At 41.6% G+C, this 25,410-nt stretch overlaps 1 long non-coding RNA gene across 1 annotated transcript; it reads right to left on the bottom strand.

The window, feature by feature from the left end:
- Window positions 1-649: 649 nt before the first annotated feature.
- LOC117516139 lies at window positions 650-25,294 on the bottom strand. Its single transcript, XR_004562312.1, has 3 exons — window positions 25,211-25,294; window positions 14,303-14,306; window positions 650-660 (listed from the first exon to the last, which is right to left on the bottom strand). It is a non-coding gene; the product is annotated as an uncharacterized LOC117516139 (long non-coding RNA).
- Window positions 25,295-25,410: the final 116 nt, after the last annotated feature.

The raw sequence follows: 25,410 nt of genomic DNA, 5'->3' as shown, positions 1-25,410 counted from the left end.
CCCCTGGGTGCCTCCCTTGGGAGGTTTTCCAGGCACGTCCATCTGGGAGGAGACCCCGGGGAAGACCTAAGACTAGACGGAGAGATTATATCTCCACAACGCCTCGGGATCCCTCAGTCAGAGGTGGTTAATGTGGCCCGGGAAAGGGAAGTTTAGGGTCCCCTGCTGGAGCTGTTGCCCCCACAACCTGATCCTGGATAAGCGGTTTAAAAAGTATGCATGTATTTATTGTTTGCATAATACATCAACAGTTTCCAAGGAAATATCCCATTTTCATTCATAAATGCTTGCCCATTGATTGACTGTGACTGATAGTCTATTGAAGATGTTGTGCTGCTGCCATAAAATTACTATGAATTTCAATGGTAATGAACTTTGCCAGCCTGATAGCGCCATCTTGTGGCAGTATTGAGAGTTGACTTTCCATTCATTGAAATGAAGTTGCAGTGAAATTGCTTCTGTCAGCAGTAGTACATCGGTGCAGGTTGCTTGTTAAGTGGTAAAATGTGATGCAAAACACACAAATAACTCACTTTATAAGGCCATCAAACATTTCAAAAACTCTGTGTTGAGATTATTTTTGAAATGTATATAATTCTGCAATTCTTTTTTTTTGTAAACACTGAACTCTCCTCATGTTTTTATCAGTTACAGACAGGTCTGCCTTCAAACTACTTGTTAAATGAAGTGATGAAAGATAATCTGTGGAAAGTCAAAGACTGAATTTTGTTAGGATTGAACTGTTTATATATATATATATATATATATATATATATATATATATATATATATATATATATATATATATATATATATATAAAAGGAACAAAAATAAGACCAAGGATAAAACTGGGAGAATATTATTTGAGACTTGTTCCACAGCTTGTTGTAACCAATTTCTAATAATTCTACTGATGTAGATTTGGGTGGCTGCCCTGAACTGTATTTGCATCAGCTTTTGAGTAAGATAGAAAACAAAATATTCCCTCAAACATATTCCACAGCAGTTTACAGACCAGCCACGGAATCTCTGAGAGTAAATGATGTAACACTTTTCTATCTATCATATAAGCATATCTGCACACAGGCCATCCTCATTTGTAAGTGTCAATGACTGCGACTCAGAAACCTGCTGGTTTCATCATTTTGATGCAGAAATGTTTGTAACTGGATGGTTTAGAATGCTGCGGGATATTCAGTAGAACCTTTGGCCCAATAAAACACGTGATGGTGTTTTCCACTTCACACCAGGAGGAGGGCATGATAAACTATTTAGTAATTGATTTCTGTTCTCTGTGGAGGAGGCAAGGGGTTTTTTTCTAAGTGGAAAGTTAACTGATGTTTTTGTCAGGAGACATTATCATTTTTTCTGGGCTTCCCCTCCAAACAAATCGCATTATATATTGGATCGGTGCCGAAAAGATTACCCGATCAATATAGAAATAACTGTCAACACGCTTCTGTAAATGAACATTAAATTTGTATGTTTGAAAAAGAAGAGAGTCCTGTGTTGGCCCTAAGGCCCATTGGTGCCGCTGCTTATCACCAGATACCATAGCATGAAGCAAATAAGTCTACAACTCCCCCTGGATGGGACACCAGTCCATTGCAGGTTATCATCTCCATCCAAGATTAGCACCCATTTACAGCTGGATGGACTGGGATGATGCAGATGAAGTGTCTTGTTCAAGGACACAGACAGGTAGGGTGACAGAATCAAACCCAGGTTGATAGTCCATGTCCTATTCCACTGAACTACCTGCTCTGCATACTTTTTTAAAAAGTGGGAATAAATTGGGGAGTTGGTAGCCTGGAGGGTAAAGCAGTGTATGACCAGAAGATCCTTTGTTAGACAAATAACTCCCTGTCAGACAAATAACTCAAGAAGGACAGTGGGTAAGGTCCTTAATCCAAGTTGGTGATTTTAAAAGTTTGGCCCTTGTGTGGTATTTCCCAACATGGCAACATGTGTAACCTATTCAGTCTTTCAGAGACCCATAATGCAATGTGTCTTTGGAATAGTCAACATAAACATCAACATCATCAATAGTCAACATAAACATCAACACGGTTTTAATGTAAGTTCTGAAAGACCAGTATTTGAAAAAGTAGAATGAAGGGAAGAAATAAAACAGAACTCAACAAACTTTATAAATGTAAAGTAAGTCCCCTAGGCTTCTCCCTTTTTCACCACAGCAGAACCCACATGGATCTGCATGTTGATTTGGCAAAAGTTTTACTCCTGATGCCCTTCCTGGCTCAACTCCACATTACATGGAGAACAGTCAGGGGTGGCCTTGAAACAAGAATGTTGGCCACCATCCCAGCAGCAAGCTTTGTGAATGAACTCTTATGATTTTTATTAAGTCCAACTTAACTCCTTAACAATACTTAACTTGTCCTCTGTGTTTGCTGTGTGTATTGCTTCGAAAAGCTTGAAGAGACCGATATTCACGCATCTGTTCACAGCTAAGTGAATGCAGGCTGGGCCTGGAATTATGCCCTACAGACTAGGAATTATGGGTCCTTGAAAGAGGCAATGTTGTGTCCTTCACTGAGGCTCAATCCCAAGGACTCTAGCATCTGTCCCTCAAACATCTTTTGGCATCAGGGGAGTGAGATTTACTCACTGCACAGCACCACCTACTGGCCAATGTTACAAATGCTGACTTTGGCGTGTGTGTGTGTGTGTGTGTGTGTGTGTGTGTGTGTGTGTGTGTGTGTGTGTGGTGTGTGTGTGTGTGTGTGTGTGTGTGTGTGTGTGTGTGTGTGTGTGTGTGTGTGTGTGTGTGTGTGAGTGAGTGAGAGAGAGAGAATGTGATCATTGCAAAAGGACTTTGACCTTCTCCATTCGATGGAAAAGTGCTACAGAAATTTAGTGCAGTGACTATTTGACTTGTTCCAGCTTCTCCATGGCGTGGATTGGTTGCACACATTACAAAATGCTTGAAACACCATTATTTAAAGACAGTTTCAAACAGCTCCTGACTGGATCTAACGTGGGTAAATGGAAACAGTCCATTTTTAACCTTGTTAAAAATAACCTACCAGTGTTTTTAATGGATTTAAAATCAGTTAAAAGCAGGTCTTATTATTTGTTGAAATGGTTTGAAGTAAAATATCAACTAACGGATTTAAATGGGATAGCTTTGACAAACTGTGTTTTTTGGGCTGTAGAATGTGAAACTTTAATCAATTTGTGTAATTTATGAGATGAGGGTGATGAACTGATTCATAAAATACCTGACAGTGTAATTGTATGATGCATGTAATCTTCACATTTTACAAATGCAAACTGCTGCATATGAAAATGTGGACATGCCTGTCACCTGTGAAATACTCGGAGGTCACTGGAGGTCAAATTCAGGCATTGAGATATCTTTTTATTGATGAGAAGTCCAACACTGAGCTGGATTTACCATTTTAACAAAGGCTCAGGTTTCCTTATTGTGGTGTAAGTCCCTGCCTCTCTCTTTCTGTCTGTCCTTTAAACTTAAAGCGCATGAAAATCGCCGCCTTTACGCACACCGCGTCTCCATACGCGCGCGCTCATTTGGATTTTTTTTAAGACAAATCGTGTTTATGCGCAAAAATACGAACACTCAATAAGTTTAACGTCTAATATGATACATATGTCAGTGACTGTACTTTCTTTTTTCCAGTTTTCTACATGCTACTCGTGCAAACACAACAACGTCACCGACGTGGGGCTTCAACACTTTAATCAACATGCAGGCAGAACACAACTTACAGCGAACCATCCCGATCAGAACCTCACACTCTTCCTGCTCTGTGTCCTTGCTGCCTCCAAGGTCCCCGCTCAACACCGATCCGGGGCGTCAAAACCCATTTTCAGCCGCCACATGTTCAAAACTGAAGGACATCTCTTTGACATCTGCATCATCCGCGCCCGTGGAGGCGCACAGTCAGCGCCAACGTGCCAGGGACAGAGCGGAACCGTTACGCGCGCCCGCCGTGCTGAAAGTGTCCCGCTACAGTTCAGATAGTAGTGCTGCAGGAGGAGGAGGGGAAGGGAGGAGGGAGTCGGATCTGTTGTCGTGCGGAACAGAGGAGAATCCAGGTAACCAAGTTCGAGTTTGCGTAAAACGAGGCGCCAAGGTGACAGCAGGAGGATCACGCGAGCAACGGCACGCGAGCTTCAGGTGACACTTTAAGTCTCCCCGCTTCTCCTTCAGGAATTACAAAAGGACGCACAGCAGAAACACGTCAAGCATGATGATGACCCTGAAGCTCGGTGCGCTAAGGAGGCGCGGCTCCCTCTCAAATCTGCAATGAAGCACCGACTTTGAGTCGGTTCCTGACACTGGGACTCGTTGATTACGCAGAGCGTACACCTCAGCCAAACCATACACAGTTATAATGTTTTTTTTTAAAAAAGACCACAACGTTTGCACATTAGAACTAAAGAGTTAAATCCAACATTTGCAACATGTTTTGTCAGGGCCGGTGCTGCCCATTTGGGTGCCCTAAGCACAAATGCTGACAGACTGAGTCCAGATTAAAAAAAACAACAACAACAAAAAACTCTGTTGATTCTCTGTTTCATTCACAAGAGACAACGGAGACAGGCGTGCGTTTTTATCCACTTCTCTGATTATGCCGATCCAAGAGCTTGATTTTTTTTTTTTGGTGCCCTATGAGCAACGTGTGATGAGCGTGTGCAGAAAGAGCATTGTGTTTTGTGAATGTTGTAAAGAACTGATTAACTAACCATCATAATATTTGCACCGTATTCACAGTAAATTTTGCAGAGTAAAATATACTCTGCCAGGATAACATTTGGTCCCAGTCCATATAGAGTTAAATACACTCTATTATAGAGTGAAATTAGCTCTATTGTTTTTCAACTCCAAAAAGACTCATTCACAGCATGATGGAATTGATTTTACACTGTCATAGAGTTGATTTAGCACTAAGATAGAGTATATTTAACTCCGTTTGGACTAGGACCTAATGTTGTCCTGGCAGAGTATATTTAACTCCGTTTGGACTAGGACCTAATGTTGTCCTGGCAGAGTATATTTTACTCTGCAAAATTTACTGTGTTCAGCTGCAGAAAGGAAAATAAGTGATACCATGTGTCGCCTCAATAGATCGTACCTCGTAAAAAACAAAACAAGTGATGTTACTCTAGTCAGCTCAGTGATCTTGCGACATCGCAGACTCAAGATACGCATCTATCTATCTATCTATCTATCTATCTCTGTCTGTCTGTCTGGAGATAAAAGGGAAAGATTGGCTGTATGTCCTTGGTGTACTCCGCCTCTCACTCAGTGTTTGCTGAAGTTGGCCGTACAAGTACTCACTGTGACTTCTTAAGGGGTAAGTGGTGCAAAATGGATGGCTTGATGGAAGGATGGACAAAAAGAAAGTTTTGAGACTGATTAATCTCTTCTGTATTCTTTTTTTTTCCTGTCTGCATATATAGTAATGGCAAATGCCACACTGGCAGAACCATTTATGAACATTAATACACATATATGCAATTTATTCTTGCAAGACAGAAGGTATGTAGTGCATGAGTGAATGTGGCGTGTGTGTGACCCCCATCCGCCCTTCCCGATCAGCCTACAACATCCTACTCAAAGCCAACCGACAACTTCTATCAGGAAGGACCGACCACCAAAACAACACAAAGACAGACAAGAACAAAAGACAAGTGGTGAAGACAATAACTGTGATGTGAGACACCGAGGAGACAGGGCCCCAACCATACGACATACCAGGACAAACAACAACACATGAACAAACAGTGACAGCAACAGACTGTTGTCTAATTAGTGAGCATTCATACCCTAATCTAGAACATCGTAGTGTTAATCCCCTTAAGAGCACCCAAAAACCGAATTGTGGTGACGGCCACAATCACACAACCATCCACACACAGAGACCCAGATCACAGCTCAATATCCGATCACTACTGTGGCTGGTGTGTTGGGCCAAGACAAGAGTACAGAACCTTACCATATGACATGGACCACTCCGGCACGTCAGAAGCCACGCGGCCGGCCACGAGCGATGACGGAAGTGGGTTCAGGATGCAGGGCCCTGCGGGAACCAGGAGAAAAGGGGCAGCGGAAGGGCACGGGACCAGGAAAGGCAGCCCCCAGAGCCACCGGGCAACACAGCAAACCAACAGCGGAGCGGCCCGACGGCGCCGGAACGCACCCCCAACAACCCCCCCTCCCCCCCCACAGGGTGGCAGGGAGCCGCCCCAAACCCGAGGGAAGCACACAGGGTGCCGGCGTGGACCCACCAATAGGGGGAGCCCCAGAACCACGCCACCCGGGCCATGGCCCCCAAGGGCAGGAGCAAGTGGCGGCAAGGACGGGGAGCAAAGGAGCCACCGCAACCGAATCCAAAGTACAAGGTAGGGACCACCGAGCCACACAAGGGCGGGGCCCAGCCCCCAGACAAGAGGCGAGGCCCGACCCCGGTGCCAGGAAGAGCACAAGGCCCCCCAACAGCAAGGCCCCCCAGCGCAGCCAGCAGTGCCCCCCAAGATCCTCCCCCCCCAGCCTACCCCCCCACCCCGAATCCCACCCCAACCACCAAAGCCCATGACCAGGAGACCGCCCGAGTGAGACCCATCCCGTGGAGACCACGACCCCCCATCCCCCCAGTGCCAAGACCCGCGCCCCACAGCCACCATCTACCCCCACAACAGGCCGCAGGACCCCGGGCTCCACAGGCCCAGAGCAGGGCCATCTCTTCTGTATTCAAAGACTATACTACTGCCCATCATGTTTCAAAGGTTTGAGAGAGAGAACAAGAGAGAGAGACATTGCACTGATGGGATAAATCAAAGTGCGCTGAGTGGAAAATAATGTCTGTCCATCCCTTATTACTGTCACTGAAGTGCTGTTGAGCAAGGCCATGCAACCACAACCCCTTCAGGAGAGTTGTTGAGTGTCCAACAGCAAAAACTGTGGTTGCAGGGAAAAGAAAAAAAAAAAATCAGCTGTGCAGGAAAATCATGTTTCTTCATGTGACCAATAACATCTCTGCTGCAGTGAGCAAATTAAGACCAGGGATTAAAATTTTATCCTGAGACTGTTCTGCTTCCACACGCATCATTCCGCAACCTGCAGCAGTGGAACAATTTTGCATAAGGTTAAAAAGTTCAAAAGGATAAAGAGAATTCTAATCAGAAATATTCCTGTCTTTGCCGGCCTCCTGCACACACTTTGTCCTTGAGACGCGGCTCATTAGGTTGCATGGCTTGAGGGAACAGGCTAAAGCAAGCAAACACTCTGTCCGGGTCCTTACGGCTGCTAACCGAGCAGAGACAACACATTAGCACAATGAGGAGATGGAAACTGAAAAGGTGTGTGTGCACGCGGAGGACAGAAATGTTCAGTTTATTGAATCTTTCCATCACTGTTCATTGACCTGCAGTGCAGCTCAGACCCACTGACTGCTGGATGTATGCAACACGAGACTGATCACACACAGCGGCTATTAGCTCTCACTCTTTTCTCAGCTTTTTTCTCCCTATGGACACGGCGTTTCAGTCACAGCTGAGCGCATTAGCTGACAAAAAGTGAACACACCGTTTTAATTCTGTCTGTCATATTGTGCTTCATTGCCCAAACATAAACACACACAGGTAAGGTGATTATTGTTATGGTGTGAAAGCCGTCCACAGAGTAATATAGTGCACACTATTTAATCAATAATCAGTATGATTATTTTTATCACAGCATCTGCTGCAATAGTTACACGCTTTTCTTGGACAAAGGAATCAGGATCTTAAGTGCAAATTTATATTCCATTTTGTTTGGTTTCATATTGAGGGTTTTTTCTCCAGGTTACTCTTTTATTTAGCCCTTTATTTTTTAAGTATGTACAGTGCACCTGGAAAGTATTCACAGCACTTCACTTTTTCCACATTTTGTTATTATTCCAAAATGGAGTAAATTATTTTTTTTCCCTTCAAAATTCTACTCACAACACCCCATAATGACAACATGAAAAAAGGTTTTTTGTTTTTTAAATTTTGGGCAGTTTTGCCCATTCCTCTTTGTCGCCCCTCTCAAGCTCCATCAGGTTGGATGCAGAGCGTCGGTGCACAGCCATTTTTAGATCTCCCTAGAGACATTCAATCAGATTCAAGTCTGGGCTCTGGCTGGGCCACTCAAGGACATTCACAGAGTGGTCCTGAAGCTTTGATATTTTGGCTGTGTGCTTAGGGTCATTGTCCTGCTGAAAGATGAACCATCACCCCAGTCTGAGGTCAAGAGCACTCTGGAGCAGGTTTTCATCCAGGATGTCTCTGTACACTGCTGCATTCATCTTTCCCTCAGTCCTGACTAGTCTCCCAGTTCCTGCCACTGAAGAACATCTTTACACCATGATGCTGCCACCACCATTCTTCACTGTACGGATGGTACCTGCTTTTCTCAAAACATGATGCTTGGCACTCACACCAAAGAGTTCAATCTTTGTCTCATCAGACCAGAGATTTTTGTTTCTCATGGTCCGAGAGTCCTTCAGGTGCCTTTTGGCAAACTCCAGGTGGGCTGTCATGTGCCTTTTACTGAGGAGTGGCTTCTGTCTGGCCACTCTACCATACATGCCTTATTGGTGGATTGCTGCAGAGATGGTTGTCCTTCTGGAAGGTCCTCCTCTCTCCACACAGGAATGCCGGAGCTCTAACAGAGTGATCATCAGGTTAAATTGTGGGACCTTATTTGTAGACAGGTGTGTGTCTTTCTAAATCATGTCCAATCAACTGAATTTAGCCCAGATGGACTCCAATTAAGCTGTAGAAACATCTCAAGGATGCTCAGTGGAAACAGGATGCACCTGAGCTCAATTTGGAGCTTCATGGCAAAGGCTGCGAATGCTTATGTACGTGTAATTTCTTTTTTCATTTTTATTTATTTTTAATAAATTTGCAAAAATTAAAAAAAAATAGCTTTTTTGACATTGTCGTTATGGGGTATTGTGTGTATAATTTTGAGGGAAAAAATGAATTGAATCCATTTTGGAATAAGGATGTGGCATAACAAAAAAAGGCGAAGCGCTGTGAATACTTTCCAGATGCGATGTATTAATTATTATTGGCCATTATGCAATATAATAATAATACATTTATTTTGTATACTACCTGTAGTCATTACAGAGTGTTTTAATGGATAAAATCAACATATATCTAAGAGTTAAACTGGAAGGGCAAACAGAGAGCGTATACATCTGCCAAAGAACTGCACTCACATTTGATTCCATTTAAGTCATGAACATTCACCTTTGGTTCTGATCTTTGATTCTGATTGCTGATCTTTGTCAGTGATCTTGATTTGATTTTCATGTCATAGCCTTTTAGCCTGATCTTGATGAGACAGTAGTGCAATTGGTGTTTGTCCAACTCCACGTTGCTATTTGCATGCGGTGTGTTTGATAGTGAACTAAGGCATAAAGGAGTTAGGTTTAGTGTTGTTAGTGTTTAGTGTTGATTAACTGAGACACTAAACCTAAGTCCTTTGAACATGAACATGAATTCAACCAATCAGGTTGCCATCTGTCATTGCCTGTGAGAGCTGTGGGCACTTGAAGGTGGTGCATTGCTATTCATATGGTGGACTCTGAATCAAGAGGTTTCTGGCCAGGAAATGGATCATCTCCCTGGGGTGAAAGAATTGAGCACCTCATTCCTGCAACATCTCCTCCTCCCCCATCCCATTTCACCTGATTTTCATATCCTGTCAGATGCTGATAGACCCCCCAGGGGCGGGGCTTGAGGACAAGCAAGCCAAGCAGTTTCTTGGAGCCCCGGTCACTAGGGGGCCCCCATATGGCTGCCAAAATGTACTCCACAGCAATGACAACAATGAGTGTGAAGTCCTCCTCTTGTTCAACCCCAAAGGATGCAAGGACAACTCAAATTTCCAGCTCAATCAACTTTATTTTTTCTTCCAAGTTTTGTTCTGCGATTGGTTGGCTTGGTCAGTTGATGGCACAATTTGATCCAATCATGAACGAACATTTGAGTGGGGTTCAAACCACACAAACAAAGATGGACTACCTCAGCAATGAAATTCAAAGCAAAATCATATCATCGATGGGAGACAAAATAAGTAAGGAGATAGTCAGACAGGTGAAAAACGCAAAGTACTTTTCTGACATAACGGATTGTACTGCCAACATTAGCCACACTGAACAACTTTCTATTGTCTTGAGAGTGGTGAAATGTGAGCCATCAGTTGGTGCATCTATATTTAAACATTTCATTGGATTTGTAGATGTTGGAGACACCAATGGAAGAGGTCTATGTGAGACACTTTTGGAGAAGTTGGATAATCTCAACTTGAACATCGGAGACAATCTTATGATAATGGGAGCAACATGATGGGACATGAACAAGGTGTTCAAACAAGATTAGTGTGTCCCATGCAGCAGTCACACGCTTAATCTGGTTGCAGTAGATGCTGCCAAATCTTCAGTAGTGTCCCTTCAGAGATGGTATAATCTTTTTAGCTTCTCTGTGCTGGGCAGTTTTACAGGAACATAACAGTAAAATCTTTGTCACTGACCAAATGGGAAGCCCAGCTTGACAGTGTGAAAGTTGTCCGTTACCACCTGCCAGAGCTCTTTCAAGCACTGTCTGGCCTCCAAATCCTTTCAGTGCAGAAGAAGGACTGTGATACAATGTCCACAGCAACCAGCGTAAAGGCTGAACTCATGACATGTGCACTGTAATCTGGTATAATATTTTGTATCAGATCAACCAGGTCAGCAAGATTCTGCAGAGTCCCAGTGTTTCTCTTGAAACACCTAAAACAAAAGCAAGCCCGTTGAGAGTCTATCTGGAGAAATTAAGAGAAAGTGGACTTGCTGCAGTTCAAAGTGATGCTAGAGAGATAGCAGAAAGCCTCAAGACCCACAGGACATTTCCAGAAAAAAGACAGCGAAAAACAATCCATCAGTTCCTGTATGAGGGCAGTGAAGAAACCTGATCCACTCCAGATGAGCAATTTAAGAGAGTTTTTTTCTGCCCCTAGTGGACACAGCCCTCAACAGCTTGAATGACAGGTTTTGTTGGCCAAATTCCAGGTGACAGGCACGAACATCTAACACTGCTCATTTTGCACTTAGAAAGTGTGTGGCCATTCACATGATTAACATGACAACAGTCAGCAGACAATCACTGTCGTGCTGGCAGTGAAATTTGTGTAAGTGCCCCACAAGTGTGGCTTTGGTGTGTGCACTAAAGTGACAGGAGGTGTGGCCGCCGACAGAAGCAGCTGTGGAGATCTGTGGATCTGGACATCCCAACTGGACAACATGTACTGTGTTTGGACAGACATGGACTAACAACTGCCCACTGTTCGTGCGTGTCTACGTTTTGCCATCACGTGGACATAAATAAAAGCATACATCACTCTGGTGATGGGCTGCACCCAAGTTGAAACGGACCATCAGATCATAACACACAGTGGGCGATCTGACTGTCACACCACCCACGTGAGCTCTGTTCCACATGACGCGGTGTAAGTCCTGTGGCGTGCCAGCTGGATGCCGCCAGCAGATGTGGACATGATCAGAGCACACTGCTTCTCATTCATGTCATTTCATGACTGTACCTCAGTGACCATGGGTCATCTACAGAGGAACAGACGGATCATATTTGTATTGCCTGCTTGATAAATGTGGTGTTTTTACAGTTGTGCTCAAAAGTTTACATACCCTGGCAGAATTTTTGCTTTTTTGGCCATTTTTAAGAGAATATGAATGACAACACAAAAACTTTTTTTCACTTATGGTTAGTGGTTGGGTGAAGCCATTTACATCTCCCGTTCACATCTCTAACCGTTTTTCCCCACTCGACGACACACCCGCCGAGGATCAAACTCTGGTTATTGGCGACTCTGTTTTGAGAAATGTGAAGTTAGCGACACCAGCAACCATAGTCAATTGTCTTCCGGGGGCCAGAGCAGGCGACATTGAAGGAAATTTGAAACTGCTGGTTAAGGCTAAGCGTAAATTTGGTAAGATTGTAATTCACGTCGGCAGTAATGACACCCGGTTACGCCAATCGGAGGTCACTAAAATTAACATTAAATCGGTGTGTAACTTTGCAAAAACAATGTCGGACTCTGTAGTTTTCTCTGGGCCCCTCCCCAATCAGACCGGGAGTGACATGTTTAGCCGCATGTTCTCCTTGAATTGCTGGCTGTCTGAGTGGTGTCCAAAAAATGAGGTGGGCTTCATAGATAATTGGCAAAGCTTCTGGGGAAAACCTGGTCTTGTTAGGAGAGACGGCATCCATCCCACTTTGGATGGAGCAGCTCTCATTTCTAGAAATCTGGCTAATTTTCTTAAATCCTCCAAACCGTGACTATCCAGGGTTGGGACCAGGAAGCAGAGTTGTAGTCTTACACACCTCTCTGCAGCTTCACTCCCCCTGCCATCCCCTCATTACCCCATCCCCGTAGAGACGGTGCCTGCTCCCAGACTACCAATAACCAGCAAAAATCTATTTAAGCATAAAAATTCAAAAAGAAAAAATAATATAGCACCTTCTACTGCACCACAGACTAAAACAGTTAAATGTGGTCTATTAAACATTAGGTCTCTCTCTTCTAAGTCCCTGTTGGTAAATGATATAATAATTGATCAACATATTGATTTATTCTGCCTAACAGAAACCTGGTTACAGCAGGATGAATATGTTAGTTTAAATGAGTCAACACCCCCGAGTCACACTAACTGTCAGAATGCTCGTAGCACGGGCCGGGGCGGTGGATTAGCAGCAATCTTCCATTCCAGCTTATTAATTAATCAAAAACCCAGACAGAGCTTTAATTCATTTGAAAGCTTGTCTCTTAGTCTTGTCCATCCAAATTGGAAGTCCCAAAAACCAGTTTTATTTGTTATTATCTATCGTCCACCTGGTCGTTACTGTGAGTTTCTCTGTGAATTTTCAGACCTTTTGTCTGACTTAGTGCTTAGCTCAGATAAGATAATTATAGTGGGCGATTTTAACATCCACACAGATGCTGAGAATGACAGCCTCAACACTGCATTAATCTATTATTAGACTCTATTGGCTTTGCTCAAAAAGTAAATGAGTCCACCCACCACTTTAATCATATCTTAGATCTTGTTCTGACTTATGGTATGGAAATAGAAGACTTAACAGTATTCCCTGAAAACTCCCTTCTGTCTGATCATTTTTTAATAACATTTACATTTACTCTGATGGACTACCCAGCAGTAGGGAATAAGTTTCATTACACTAGAAGTCTTTCAGAAAGCGCTGTAACTAGGTTTAAGGATATGATTCCTTCTTTATGTTCTCTAATGCCATATAACAACACAGTGCAGAATAGCTACCTAAACTCTGTAAGGGAGATAGAGTATCTCGTCAATAGTTTTACATCCTCATTGAAGACAGCTTTGGATGCTGTAGCTCCTCTGAAAAAGAGAGCTTTAAATCAGAAGTGTCTGACTCCATGGTATAACTCTCAAACTCGTAGCTTAAAGCAGATAACCCGTAAGTTGGAGAGGAAATGGCGTCTCACTAATTTAGAAGATCTTCACTTAGCCTGGAAAAAGAGTCTGTTGCTCTATAAAAAAGCCCTCCGTAAAGCTAGGACATCTTTCTACTCATCACTAATTGAAGAAAATAAGAACAACCCCAGGTTTCTTTTCAGCACTGTAGCCAGGCTGACAAAGAGTCAGAGCTCTATTGAGCTGAGTATTCCATTAACTTTAACTAGTAATGAGTTCATGACTTTCTTTGCTAACAAAATTTTAACTATTAGAGAAAAAATTACTCATAACCATCCCAAAGACGTATCGTTATCTTTGGCTGCTTTCAGTGATGCCGGTATTTGGTTAGACTCTTTCTCTCCGATTGTTCTGTCTGAGTTATTTTCATTAGTTACTTCATCCAAACCATCAACATGTTTATTAGACCCCATTCCTACCAGGCTGCTCAAGGAAGCCCTACCATTATTTAATGCTTCGATCTTAAATATGATCAATCTATCTTTGTTAGTTGGCTATGTACCACAGGCTTTTAAGGTGGCAGTAATTAAACCATTACTTAAAAAGCCATCACTTGACCCAGCTATCTTAGCTAATTATAGGCCAATCTCCAACCTTCCTTTTCTCTCAAAAATTCTTGAAAGGGTAGTTGTAAAACAGCTAACTGATCATCTGCAGAGGAATGGTCTATTTGAAGAGTTTCAGTCAGGTTTTAGAATTCATCATAGTACAGAAACAGCATTAGTGAAGGTTACAAATGATCTTCTTATGACCTCGGACAGTGGACTCATCTCTGTGCTTGTTCTGTTAGACCTCAGTGCTGCTTTTGATACTGTTGACCATAAAATTTTATTACAGAGATTAGAGCATGCCATAGGTATTAAAGGCACTGCGCTGCGGTGGTTTGAATCATATTTGTCTAATAGATTACAATTTGTTCATGTAAATGGGGAATCTTCTTCACAGACTAAAGTTAATTATGGAGTTCCACAAGGTTCTGTGCTAGGACCAATTTTATTCACTTTATATATGCTTCCCTTAGGCAGTATTATTAGACGGTATTGCTTAAATTTTCATTGTTACGCAGATGATACCCAGCTTTATCTATCCATGAAGCCAGACGACACACACCAATTAGCTAAACTGCAGGATTGTCTTACAGACATAAAGACATGGATGACCTCTAATTTCCTGCTTTTAAACTCAGATAAAACTGAAGTTATTGTACTTGGCCCCACAAATCTTAGAAACATGGTGTCTAACCAGATTCTTACTCTGGATGGCATTACCCTGACCTCTAGTAATACTGTGAGAAATCTTGGAGTCATTTTTGATCAGGATATGTCATTCAAAGCGCATATTAAACAAATATGTAGGACTGCTTTTTTGCATTTACGCAATATCTCTAAAATCAGAAAGGTCTTGTCTCAGAGTGATGCTGAAAAACTAATTCATGCATTTATTTCCTCTAGGCTGGACTATTGTAATTCATTATTATCAGGTTGTCCTACAAGTTCCCTAAAAAGCCTTCAGTTAATTCAAAATGCTGCAGCTAGAGTGCTGACGGGGACTAGAAGGAGAGAGCATATCTCACCCATATTGGCCTCTCTTCATTGGCTTCCTGTTAATTCTAGAATAGAATTTAAAATTCTTCTTCTTACTTATAAGGTTTTGAATAATCAGGTCCCTTCTTATCTTAGGGACCTCGTAGTACCATATCACCCCAATAGAGCGCTTCGCTCTCAGACTGCAGGCTTACTTGTAGTTCCTAGGGTTTGTAAGAGTAGAATGGGAGGCAGAGCCTTCAGCTTTCAGGCTCCTCTCCTGTGGAACCAGCTCCCAATTCAGATCAGGGAGACAGACACCCTCTCTACTTTTAAGATTAGGCTTAAAACTTTCCTTTTTGCTAAAGCTTATAGTTAGGGCTGGATCAGGTGACCCTGAACCATCCCTTAGTTATGCTGCTATAGACGTAGACTGCTGGGGGGTTCCCATGATGCACTGTTTCTTTCTCTTTTTGCTCTGTATGCACCACTCTGCATTTAATCATTAGTGATCGATCTCTGCTCCCCTCCACAGCATGTCTTTTTCCTGGTTCTCTCCCTCAGCCCCAACCAGTCCCAGCAGAAGACTGCCCCTCCCTGAGCCTGGTTCTGCTGGAGGTTTCTTCCTGTTAAAAGGGAGTTTTTCCTTCCCACTGTAGCCAAGTGCTTGCTCACAGGGGGTCGTTTTGACCGTTGGGGTTTTACATCATTATTGTATGGCCTTGCCTTACAATATAAAGCGCCTTGGGGCAACTGTTTGTTGTGATTTGGCGCTATATAAAAAAAAAATTGATTGATTGATTTATTGTCAATCAACTGTGTTTCCTCCTTTTAAATCAAAATGCCATTGAACTACCCAAATGAACCTGATCAAAAGTTAACATACCCCTGTTCTTAATACTGTGTATTTCCCCTTTAACATCAATGACAGCTTGGAGTCTTTTGTGGCAGTTTTGGACGAGGTTCTCTGATGGTAAAGGTGCCACTGAATATGTCTTGGACTTTATTTACATTAATTACAAAGAAATACAAACGGTATGGTACTTTATGGTAAATCTGCATGGAGTAGACAGTTCTGAAAAACTGAGTGACTGTGCAAGAAGTATAAGAGTGAGGAAAGCCACCAAAACACCCAGACAACACAGGAGAAGTTATGGACTTATGTGGCTGTGATTGGAGAAATTGGGCATGGTCAGCCCTGTCTTGGTGTTCTTCATCTGAAACCCAGTGAGGAAGAAAAACAACAAAACAGAGTTATTAAAGGTGTAAAATGTTCTTAAAGTCTTGTGTTGAGTGAAGATGAGGAATATGAAATCTAATTCATGACCCTGTGTGTCCAAACAGAGCGTACACATGTCATGAACCCATCTTTGTCATGCATATCGGCTTTTGTTGATCTATGATGTGACCACTTTCTGCTGCTTTACAACACCAATCCACCAGCACTGCTCCTGACCACCCTTCATTATAAGACCAACATGCCCATAAGTGTAGACATGAGTGCAAGTATACTTATTTAAAAAACATGAGCCCTGGCTGTTTCAATTAGAAATGAAACTTGTGATGTTTTTTGTAAGATGGGTCATTAAATGGACTGCATTTACATGCTGCTTTTTCATTTGAATCAGAAGCATTTTTCAGTAATGCATCGCATTCACACCGATGTCAGGGTGCTGCAAGGCACTCACTACACATCATGAGCAACTTGGGGATTAAGGATGTTGCCCAAGTGGCCTTAGTGAGTTTTCAGCCAGACGGGGGCTTGAACCGAGGATTCTCTGCTCTCAAGCCCACCGCTTAACCGCTAGACCATCACCATCCCATTCCGCTAGAATATTAGAATTTTCTTTATGATGTCATGGGGCCAGAATGTTAAGTTTTCTTTGATGATGCCATTTGCCAAAAAATACAGAAATTCCTTTACATTGTTATCAGAGTAGAATGTTCAGTTTTTCTTTTCAAGGTCATGAGCCAAAAACTGGTGATTTTTCTTTACAAAGTCATCAGAGTAGAATGTTTAGCTTTCCTTTATGATATCATGAGTCAAAACTAAGTTTCCTGTGCATCATTAGAACAGAATGTTTGGTTTTCATTTATGATGTCATCAGTCAAAACTGACGTTCCTTTACAATCTCATCAGAGTAGAAAAGCTTTTTTTTTCTTTATGATGTCATGTCATGGGGTAAAACACTTCAGTGGGTGAGATCACATGTGTTTTTTTGTAAATTACTCAATTACAAGTATTTACTGTCAGTTACACTCAGGTTGACCACTTACTGTTACTTTAACTGCTTTAACCATACATTAGATTGAGAACCACTGCTGTAAAGTGACAGATTGGACTCATTCTTAAATGGAGACATTCTGACATTAAGATTCTTGTCTCAGCACATTCTGCTGCAAATAGGATCCAAGATATATGATTTAGATAAAACCCAGCACAGTGTCATTGTTCACTATGATAGATTACCCCTCACAAGAAGATTTCAGGTACCAGAAAAAAATCATTTAAAAGGTGAACCAGGTTCAGGTTCAGGTTCCTTTTGTTTTAGATGAAGAAAACAGTTGGAGGTAAGAAGCTGTATTTGATACTTCTATACCTCTATATTTGAACTCAAATGTCACAACAACCGATAGGGTCCTTTAATTCCTAGAAAATGATGATTTTGGTATTTCACTTGGAAAGCTCTCAATTGTCCACTATTTATCTCATGCACGTGTACGTGCTGGACCACATCAGAAAGCTGCAAACAAATATGATATGCACAGCTGCAGCTGGGTCAGGAATAATATCAGGGCTCAGTGTGGCAGATTAAGAGTTTAATCCCTCACAGTCGATGAGACACAGCAGCAGCAGCAGGCATCCTGAGGTCTGGTGTGCAGCGGTGTGACCAGGAGAGAACCAATGAGTCACCAAAAAAAAAAAAAACTTTCACACTGAAGGTGCTTTCCAACTGTTTCTTCCTTTCAGGCCAGACTCAGTCTTTCCCTCATCTCTGATTTCTCTCTGTCCTCAGTGCTGTCTGATTGTGTTTGGTGCTGCAGCAGCAGGTTTTGATCAGGTTCATTGCTACCTCAAGTTGCACTGCGAATAGGTTGATTAACACACAGCGGCTGGGATGCAAAAAAGAACAGATGTTGAAAAGGGGTAGAGAGGATAGATAAGATGAATGGGGACAGTGCGGGATCAATCAATCAATCAATTTTATTTATATAGCGCCAAATCACAACAAACAGTTGCCCCAAGGCACCTCATATTGTAAGGCAAGGCCATACAATAATTACGTAAAAGCCCCAACGGTCAAAACGACCCCCTGTGAGCAAGCACTTGGCGACAGTGGGAAGGAAAAACTCCCCCTTAACAGGAAGAAACCCCCAGCAGAACCAGGCCCAGGGAGGGGCAGTCCTCTGCTGGGACTGGTTGGGGCTGAGGGAGAGAACCAGGAAAAAGACATGCTGTGGAAGAGAGCAGAGATCAATCACTAATGATTAAATGCAGAGTGGTGCATACAGAGCAAAAAGAGAAAGAAACACTCAGTGCATCATGGGAACCCCCCAGCAGTCTAAGTCTATAGCAGCATAACTAAGGGATGGTTCAGGGTCACCTGATCCAGCCCTAACTATAAGCTTTACCAAAAAGGAAAGTTTTAAGCCTAATCTTAAAAGTAGAGAGGGTGTCTGTCTCCCTGATCTGAATTGGGAGCTGGTTCCACAGGAGAGGAGCCTGAAAGCTGAAGGCTCTGCCTCCCATTCTACTCTTACAAACCCTAGGAACTACAAGTAAGCCTGAGAGCGAAGCGCTCTATTGGGGTGATATGGTACTATGAGGTCCCTAAGATAAGATGGGACCTGATTATTCAAAACCTTATAAGTAAGAAGAAGAATTTTAAATTCTATTCTAGAATTAACAGGAAGCCAATGAAGAGAGGCCAATATGGGTGAGATATGCTCTCTCCTTCTAGTCCCCGTTAGTACTCTAGCTGCAGCATTTTGAATTAACTGAAGGCTTTTCAGGGAACTTTTAGGACAACCTGATAATAATAAATTACAATAGTCCAGCCTAGAGGAAATAAATGCATGAATTAGTTTTTCAGCATCACTCTGAGACAAGACCTTTCTAATTTTAGAGATATTGCATAAATGCAAAAAAGCAGTCCTACATATTTGTTTAATATGCGCATTGAATGACATATCCTGATCAAAAATGACTCCAAGATTTCTCACAGTATGACTAGAGGTCAGGGTAATGCCATCCAGAGTAAGGATCTGGTTAGACACCATGTTTCTAAGATTTGTGGGGCCAAGTACAATAACTTCAGTTTTATCTGAGTTTAAAAGCAGGAAATTAGTGGTCATCCATGTCTTTATGTCTGTAAGACAATCCTGCAGTTTAGCTAATTGGTGTGTGTCCTCTGGCTTCATGGATAGATAAAGCTGGGTATCATCTGCATAACAATGAAAATTTAAGCAATGCCGTCTAATAATACTGCCTAAGGGAAGCATGTATAAAGTGAATAAAATTGGTCCTAGCACAGAACCTTGTGGAACTCCATAATTAACCTTAGTCTGTGAAGAAGATTCCCCATTTACATGAACAAATTGTAATCTATTAGATAAATATGATTCAAACCACCGCAGCGCAGTGCCTTTAATACCTATGGCATGCTCTAATCTCTGTAATAAAATTTTATGGTCAACAGTATCAAAAGCAGCACTGAGGTCTAACAGAACAAGCACAGAGATGAGTCCACTGTCTGAGGCCATAAGAAGATCATTTGTAACCTTCACTAATGCTGTTTCTGTACTATGATGAATTCTAAAACCTGACTGAAACTCTTCAAATAGACCATTCCTCTGCAGATGATCAGTTAGCTGTTTTACAACTACCCTTTCAAGAATTTTGAGAGAAAAGGAAGGTTGGAGATTGGCCTATAATTAGCTAAGATAGCTGGGTCAAGTGATGGCTTTTTAAGTAATGGTTTAATTACTGCCACCTTAAAAGCCTGTGGTACATAGCCAACTAATAAAGATAGATTGATCATATTTAAGATCGAAGCATTAAATAATGGTAGGGCTTCCTTGAGCAGCCTGGTAGGAATGGGGTCTAATAGACATGTTGATGGTTTGGATGAAGTAACTAATGAAAATAACTCAGACAGAACAATTGGAGAGAAAGAGTCTAACCAAATACTGGCATCACTGAAAGCAGCCAAAGATAACGATATGTCTTTGGGATGGTTATGAGTAATTTTTTCTCTAATAGTTAAAATTTTATTAGCAAAGAAAATCATGAAGTCATTACTAGTTAAAGTTAAAGGAATACTCGGCTCAGTAGAGCTCTGACTCTTTGTCAACCTGGCTACAGTGCTAAAAAGAAACCTGGGGTTGTTCTTATTTTCTTCAATTAGTGATGAGTAGTAAGATGTCCTAGCTTTACGGAGGGCTTTTTTATAGAGCAACAGACTCTTTTTCCAGGCTAAGTGAAGATCTTCTAAATTAGTGAGACGACATTTCCTCTCCAACTTATGGGTTATCTGCTTTAAGCTGCGAGTTTGTGAGTTATACCATGGAGTCAGGCACTTCTGATTTAAAGCTCTCTTTTTCAGAGGAGCTACAGCATCCAAAGTTGTCTTCAATGAGGATATAAAACTATTGACGAGATGTAAATGTTATTAAGAAATGATCAGACAGAAGGGAGTTTTCAGGGAATACTGTTAAGTCTTCAGTTTCCATACCATAAGTCAGAACAAGATATGATTAAAGTGGTGGGTGGACTCATTTACATTTTGAGCAAAGCCAATTGAGTCTAATAATAGATTAAATGCAGTGTTGAGGCTGTCATTCTCAGCATCTGTGTGGATGTTAAAATCGCCCACTATAATTATCTTATCTGAGCTAAGCACTAAGTCAGACAAAAGGTCTGAAAATTCACAGAGAAACTCACAGTAACGACCAGGTGGACGATAGATAATAACAAATAAAACTGGTTTTTGGGACTTCCAATTTGGATGGACAAGACTAAGAGTCAAGCTTTCAAATGAATTAAAGCTCTGTCTGGGTTTTTGATTAATTAATAAGCTGGAATGGAAGATTGCTGCTAATCCTCCGCCTCGGCCTGTGCTACGAGCATTCTGGCAGTTAGTGTGACTCGGGGGTGTTGACTCATTTAAACTAACATATTCATCCTGCTGTAACCAGGTTTCTGTAAGGCAGAATAAATCAATATGTTGATCAATTATTATATCATTTACTAACGGGGACTTAGAAGAGAGAGACCTAATGTTTAATAGACCACATTTAACTGTTTTAGTCTGTGGTGCAGTTGAAGGTGCTATGTTATTTTTTCTTTTTGAATTTTTATGCTTAAATAGATTTTTGCTGGTTATTGGTGGTCTGGGAGCAGGCACCGTCTCTATGGGGATGGGGTAATGAGGCGATGGCAGGGGGAGAGAAGCTGCAGAGAGGTGTGTAAGACTACAACTCTGCTTCCTGGTCCCAACCCTGGATAGTCACGGTTTGGAGGATTTAAGAAAATTGGCCAGATTTCTAGAAATGAGAGCTGCTCCATCCAAAGTGGGATGGATGCCGTCTCTCCTAACAAGACCAGGTTTTCCCCAGAAGCTTTGCCAATTATCTATGAAGCCCACCTCATTTTTTGGACACCACTCAGACAGCCAGCAATTCAAGGAGAACATGCGGCTAACATGTCACTCCCGGTCCGATTGGGGAGGGGCCCAGAGAAAACTACAGAGTCCGACATTGTTTTTGCAAAGTTACACACCGATTCAATGTTAATTTTACTGACCTCCGATTGGCGTAACCAGGTGTCATTACTGCCGACGTGAATTACAATCTTACCAAATTTACGCTTAGCCTTAGCCAGCAGTTTCAAATTTCCTTCAGTGTCGCCTGCTCTGGCCCCCGGAAGACAAATGACTATGGTTGCTGGTGTCGCTAACTTCACATTTCTCAAAACAGTCGCCAATAACCAGAGTTTGATCCTCGGCGGGTGTGTCGTCGAGTGGGGAAAAACGGTTAGAAATGTGAACGGGTTGGCGGTGTACACGGGGCTTCTGTTTAGGGCTACGCTTCCTCCTCACAGTCACCCAGTCAGCCTGCTTTCCTGGCTGCTCATGATCTGCCAGAGGGAAACGGAACGGATAACGGATAACGGAAAGTACGAGATGATGTAGACGAGGAAACATATTTGATGGAGAAAAGAGCCGGAAAAGGTTAACAGGAGTGTGAGATGTGAGGAGGGAGTGGAATTAAAAGGAGAAGACAGGATGATGAAACGGCAGGCTGATGCGGGACGACAGCATCTACATCAGGTCTTTTTCAATTAGTGTCTCTGAGAATGGAGAGCGTATCATTTCATACATATAAACACCATCTGCTGTGTTTCGTTAAAACTGTCACAGTGCTGTAAGATTTAAGGGCACAAACAAATCCTGCTGTTTCGTCTGCTAAAGATCATCTAGTACACAGACAGAGGAACAGATTTGATGCTGGACAGATGTGGACTGTAAGTAACACTGACATGTCCACATCTTCGACAGTTTGGCTCTGATGACCTTGACAAATGGCTTTAACTGTCTGATGATTGCTGCTGGAAAACTAATCTTACTTAGAAAGGAACGGACTAAGAACATGAATGCCTTCTGCAACATATAGTCCTCACAGTTTATGGATGCATCGACACACTGGAACATTCCCTTGTGTAACTGAGATTTGAACACCGGAACTCTCATTCAGTGTTCTACAAGGTTCACCACAGGGGAATCCCCACTAGCCAAACAGCAGGAACATATTTCAGTCTGGACTTCACCTTGCTACACCTCATCAAAGTCTCCCTGAGTAAATGCTCATTTAACACAAAGTACTCCAGCAGTACCCAAGATTCTCTGACGACACTGAAGATGTCCAATTATTATGTACAGGTGCTCTTGTGGGCACAATAGAAAGGATGGAGAGAAAATTCAGACATATTAGCATCTTCCTATGTGATCAGTTTTTTTTCTCTATATTATTTGTTGAAGTTAACAGTAATTCGGAGTATAAATAACTGTAATATGAGACCTGTTGCTGCTCTCTTAATCTTTCAAATGAAGCATTACGTGTCAGCAGTGTGTATTCATAATTCTGGTTCGGTTCTTGTTTCATTCTACATTTTAAACAGTCTGGGTTATTTTTTCCGTAGACTTTTTGGATCAGATCTGCAGTTTTATAAACGAATGCACATGCATTCATTTTTAGGTCTTTTGTTCTATGGGTCAGTTTTGTCTTTGCTCCAAACTTTGATTTGTGTTATATCTCAGTTGTTAACTGTCATAACGTGTGGTGTCAAGTTCAACTCAATTTACTTGATCATTCTGCAGTTTGTGGAACAAAAGGTCATGTGTTAAATAATTTAAGTAGCAAGCATTTTGTCACATATTGTGCCAAATATTTGTGCTTTGCGATGCATTAGCAAAAGGCTTACTTGTGTTCTTGTGTGCAAAATCCACTGTCTCTTTTTGTCAACTACATCATCTCTACAGCAGAATCGCAAAATATTGCAATAGGGTTCACTTTGTGTCCCCAGAATACTTTTAGGCACATATAATGTAACTGAGACTTAATAATAATAATCTATATAATAGTATCTAACATTTATAAATCGTATCACGAAATAAGCACAAGTGTAATCATTTTTCATTTGAAATATTCCATAATTTCTTGTAGGTGGTGTCTTAGGTTGCATTTAATCATGTTTTTACAGTAATTTGGTTATTGAGTGAGCACTGTCAAATGTTATTGTGTTGTTGTGTACTAGGCAGTAAAGAAATCAGTTTATTATTATTATTAATTAATTAAATTTTTTCCCAATTTTAAAATGAGGTCTATATCTTGAAATGGATAGGTTGTTATTTTTGAAAAAGTCTCACATTTGATTTTTCTTGGAATAGGAGTGTTTTAACATCACAAATTTGGTGCATTGAAGCTGAAGGTTTCCTTTGTGTAAGCAGAGAAAGGAAACAGGATCCACATGGTTGGATTGTCTCCGACTATTGTTACGCTCTCAGGTTCTCATTCAAGTGTGCCTTTGTCTTTCTCTCATTACAGCAGAATCGGTTTCCTCGTTTCTGCAGTCCAAACACAGCTCTTGATGAGGTGGAAAAATCCACTGGAGAGGAGAACTTTATCCATCGTGGTGATCGGGTGCCAATAAATCAGCATTACGGTAAATGTGAGTGTATTGACTGTCATGTGGGGGCACCGTGCTGGTTTCTCTTTGTTAATCATGCATGTGATCCTGCTCTTTGAATGTGTTTAGTCATGACAGCAGCACATGTTTGTCTGCACAAAGGTGTTTAACTTCAGGTCTGTATTTCAATGCAACACACGCTGCATATGTCATACAGCAAGGACCATAAATATTTGGTCATTAACTCAAGTCATATTGGATCTGATTTGCTGCTTCACCTCAGGGAGCTTTGGTGCCCACTGTCCACTGTGCTCTCTGACATATTGGCAGTAATCTGTTAATGCACCAGAATTTTTTTTAACTCTGCCTCTTCAAGATTATGGTGGTGTGTGACTGTCACAATTCAGTGAAACTGGTTTTGGTAGTGAATATTTATTAATAAATTTTGAAGTGATTATGTTTATATTATTTGCTCACATTCAGCCAAATAGTTCAAAACTCATTCACAGTTTAGATGGACAAATGCCTGAAGTATATTTTGAAAGCAGCCAAATAAGCAGCAAATAAGATGACTGATGACAATCACCTCACCTCAGTGAAATTAAGCATTTTACTTTTTAAAGATAAAACTGAAGGAAAAAAAAGTTGGCTGGTCCAACAATTTTTCAGTGTGATGGTAAATTTTAGTGTTTCAAATGTTATCATAACACATGGCCTTGGGAAGTGGATTGGGCTTGGGGTGCTGTACACTGTAAAAAATAAGTTTGGAATAGTGAATTGAAAATATACTCAATGAAACACTTTGTTTTAAAAAATTAAATAAATAAATAAATACATAAATAAAACTCTTAAATATGGCAACAAAGAGGTTTTATGCTTGCATGAGGTGGTTTTTCAGGTGATTTGAAAAAGCCATATTTTTCAAAATTTCAGTGGAAACATGGTTTCTGCAGTTACAAATCACATGGTGTACAGAAAGAGTCACATGACATCATAAAATAAATGGCATGGCACGTGTGGACAGAGGAAGAGACAGAGATCTTGTTAAACCTTAAAGAGCTGTTATAGCAATATGGAATTTTATTTTTCATTTTTTTTAGCGCCAATATTTAGCTGGACTTACCTTTCCATTGCCATGACTACTGGAATTACAGTTCTCCTGAG

The sequence above is a fragment of the Thalassophryne amazonica genome, chromosome 8 (assembly GCF_902500255.1).
Source record: "Thalassophryne amazonica chromosome 8, fThaAma1.1, whole genome shotgun sequence".
NCBI classification, from domain to species: domain Eukaryota; kingdom Metazoa; phylum Chordata; class Actinopteri; order Batrachoidiformes; family Batrachoididae; genus Thalassophryne; species Thalassophryne amazonica.
Note: the sequence above shows the minus strand (reverse complement) of the source record. Positions and strands in the feature narration are given on the sequence as shown.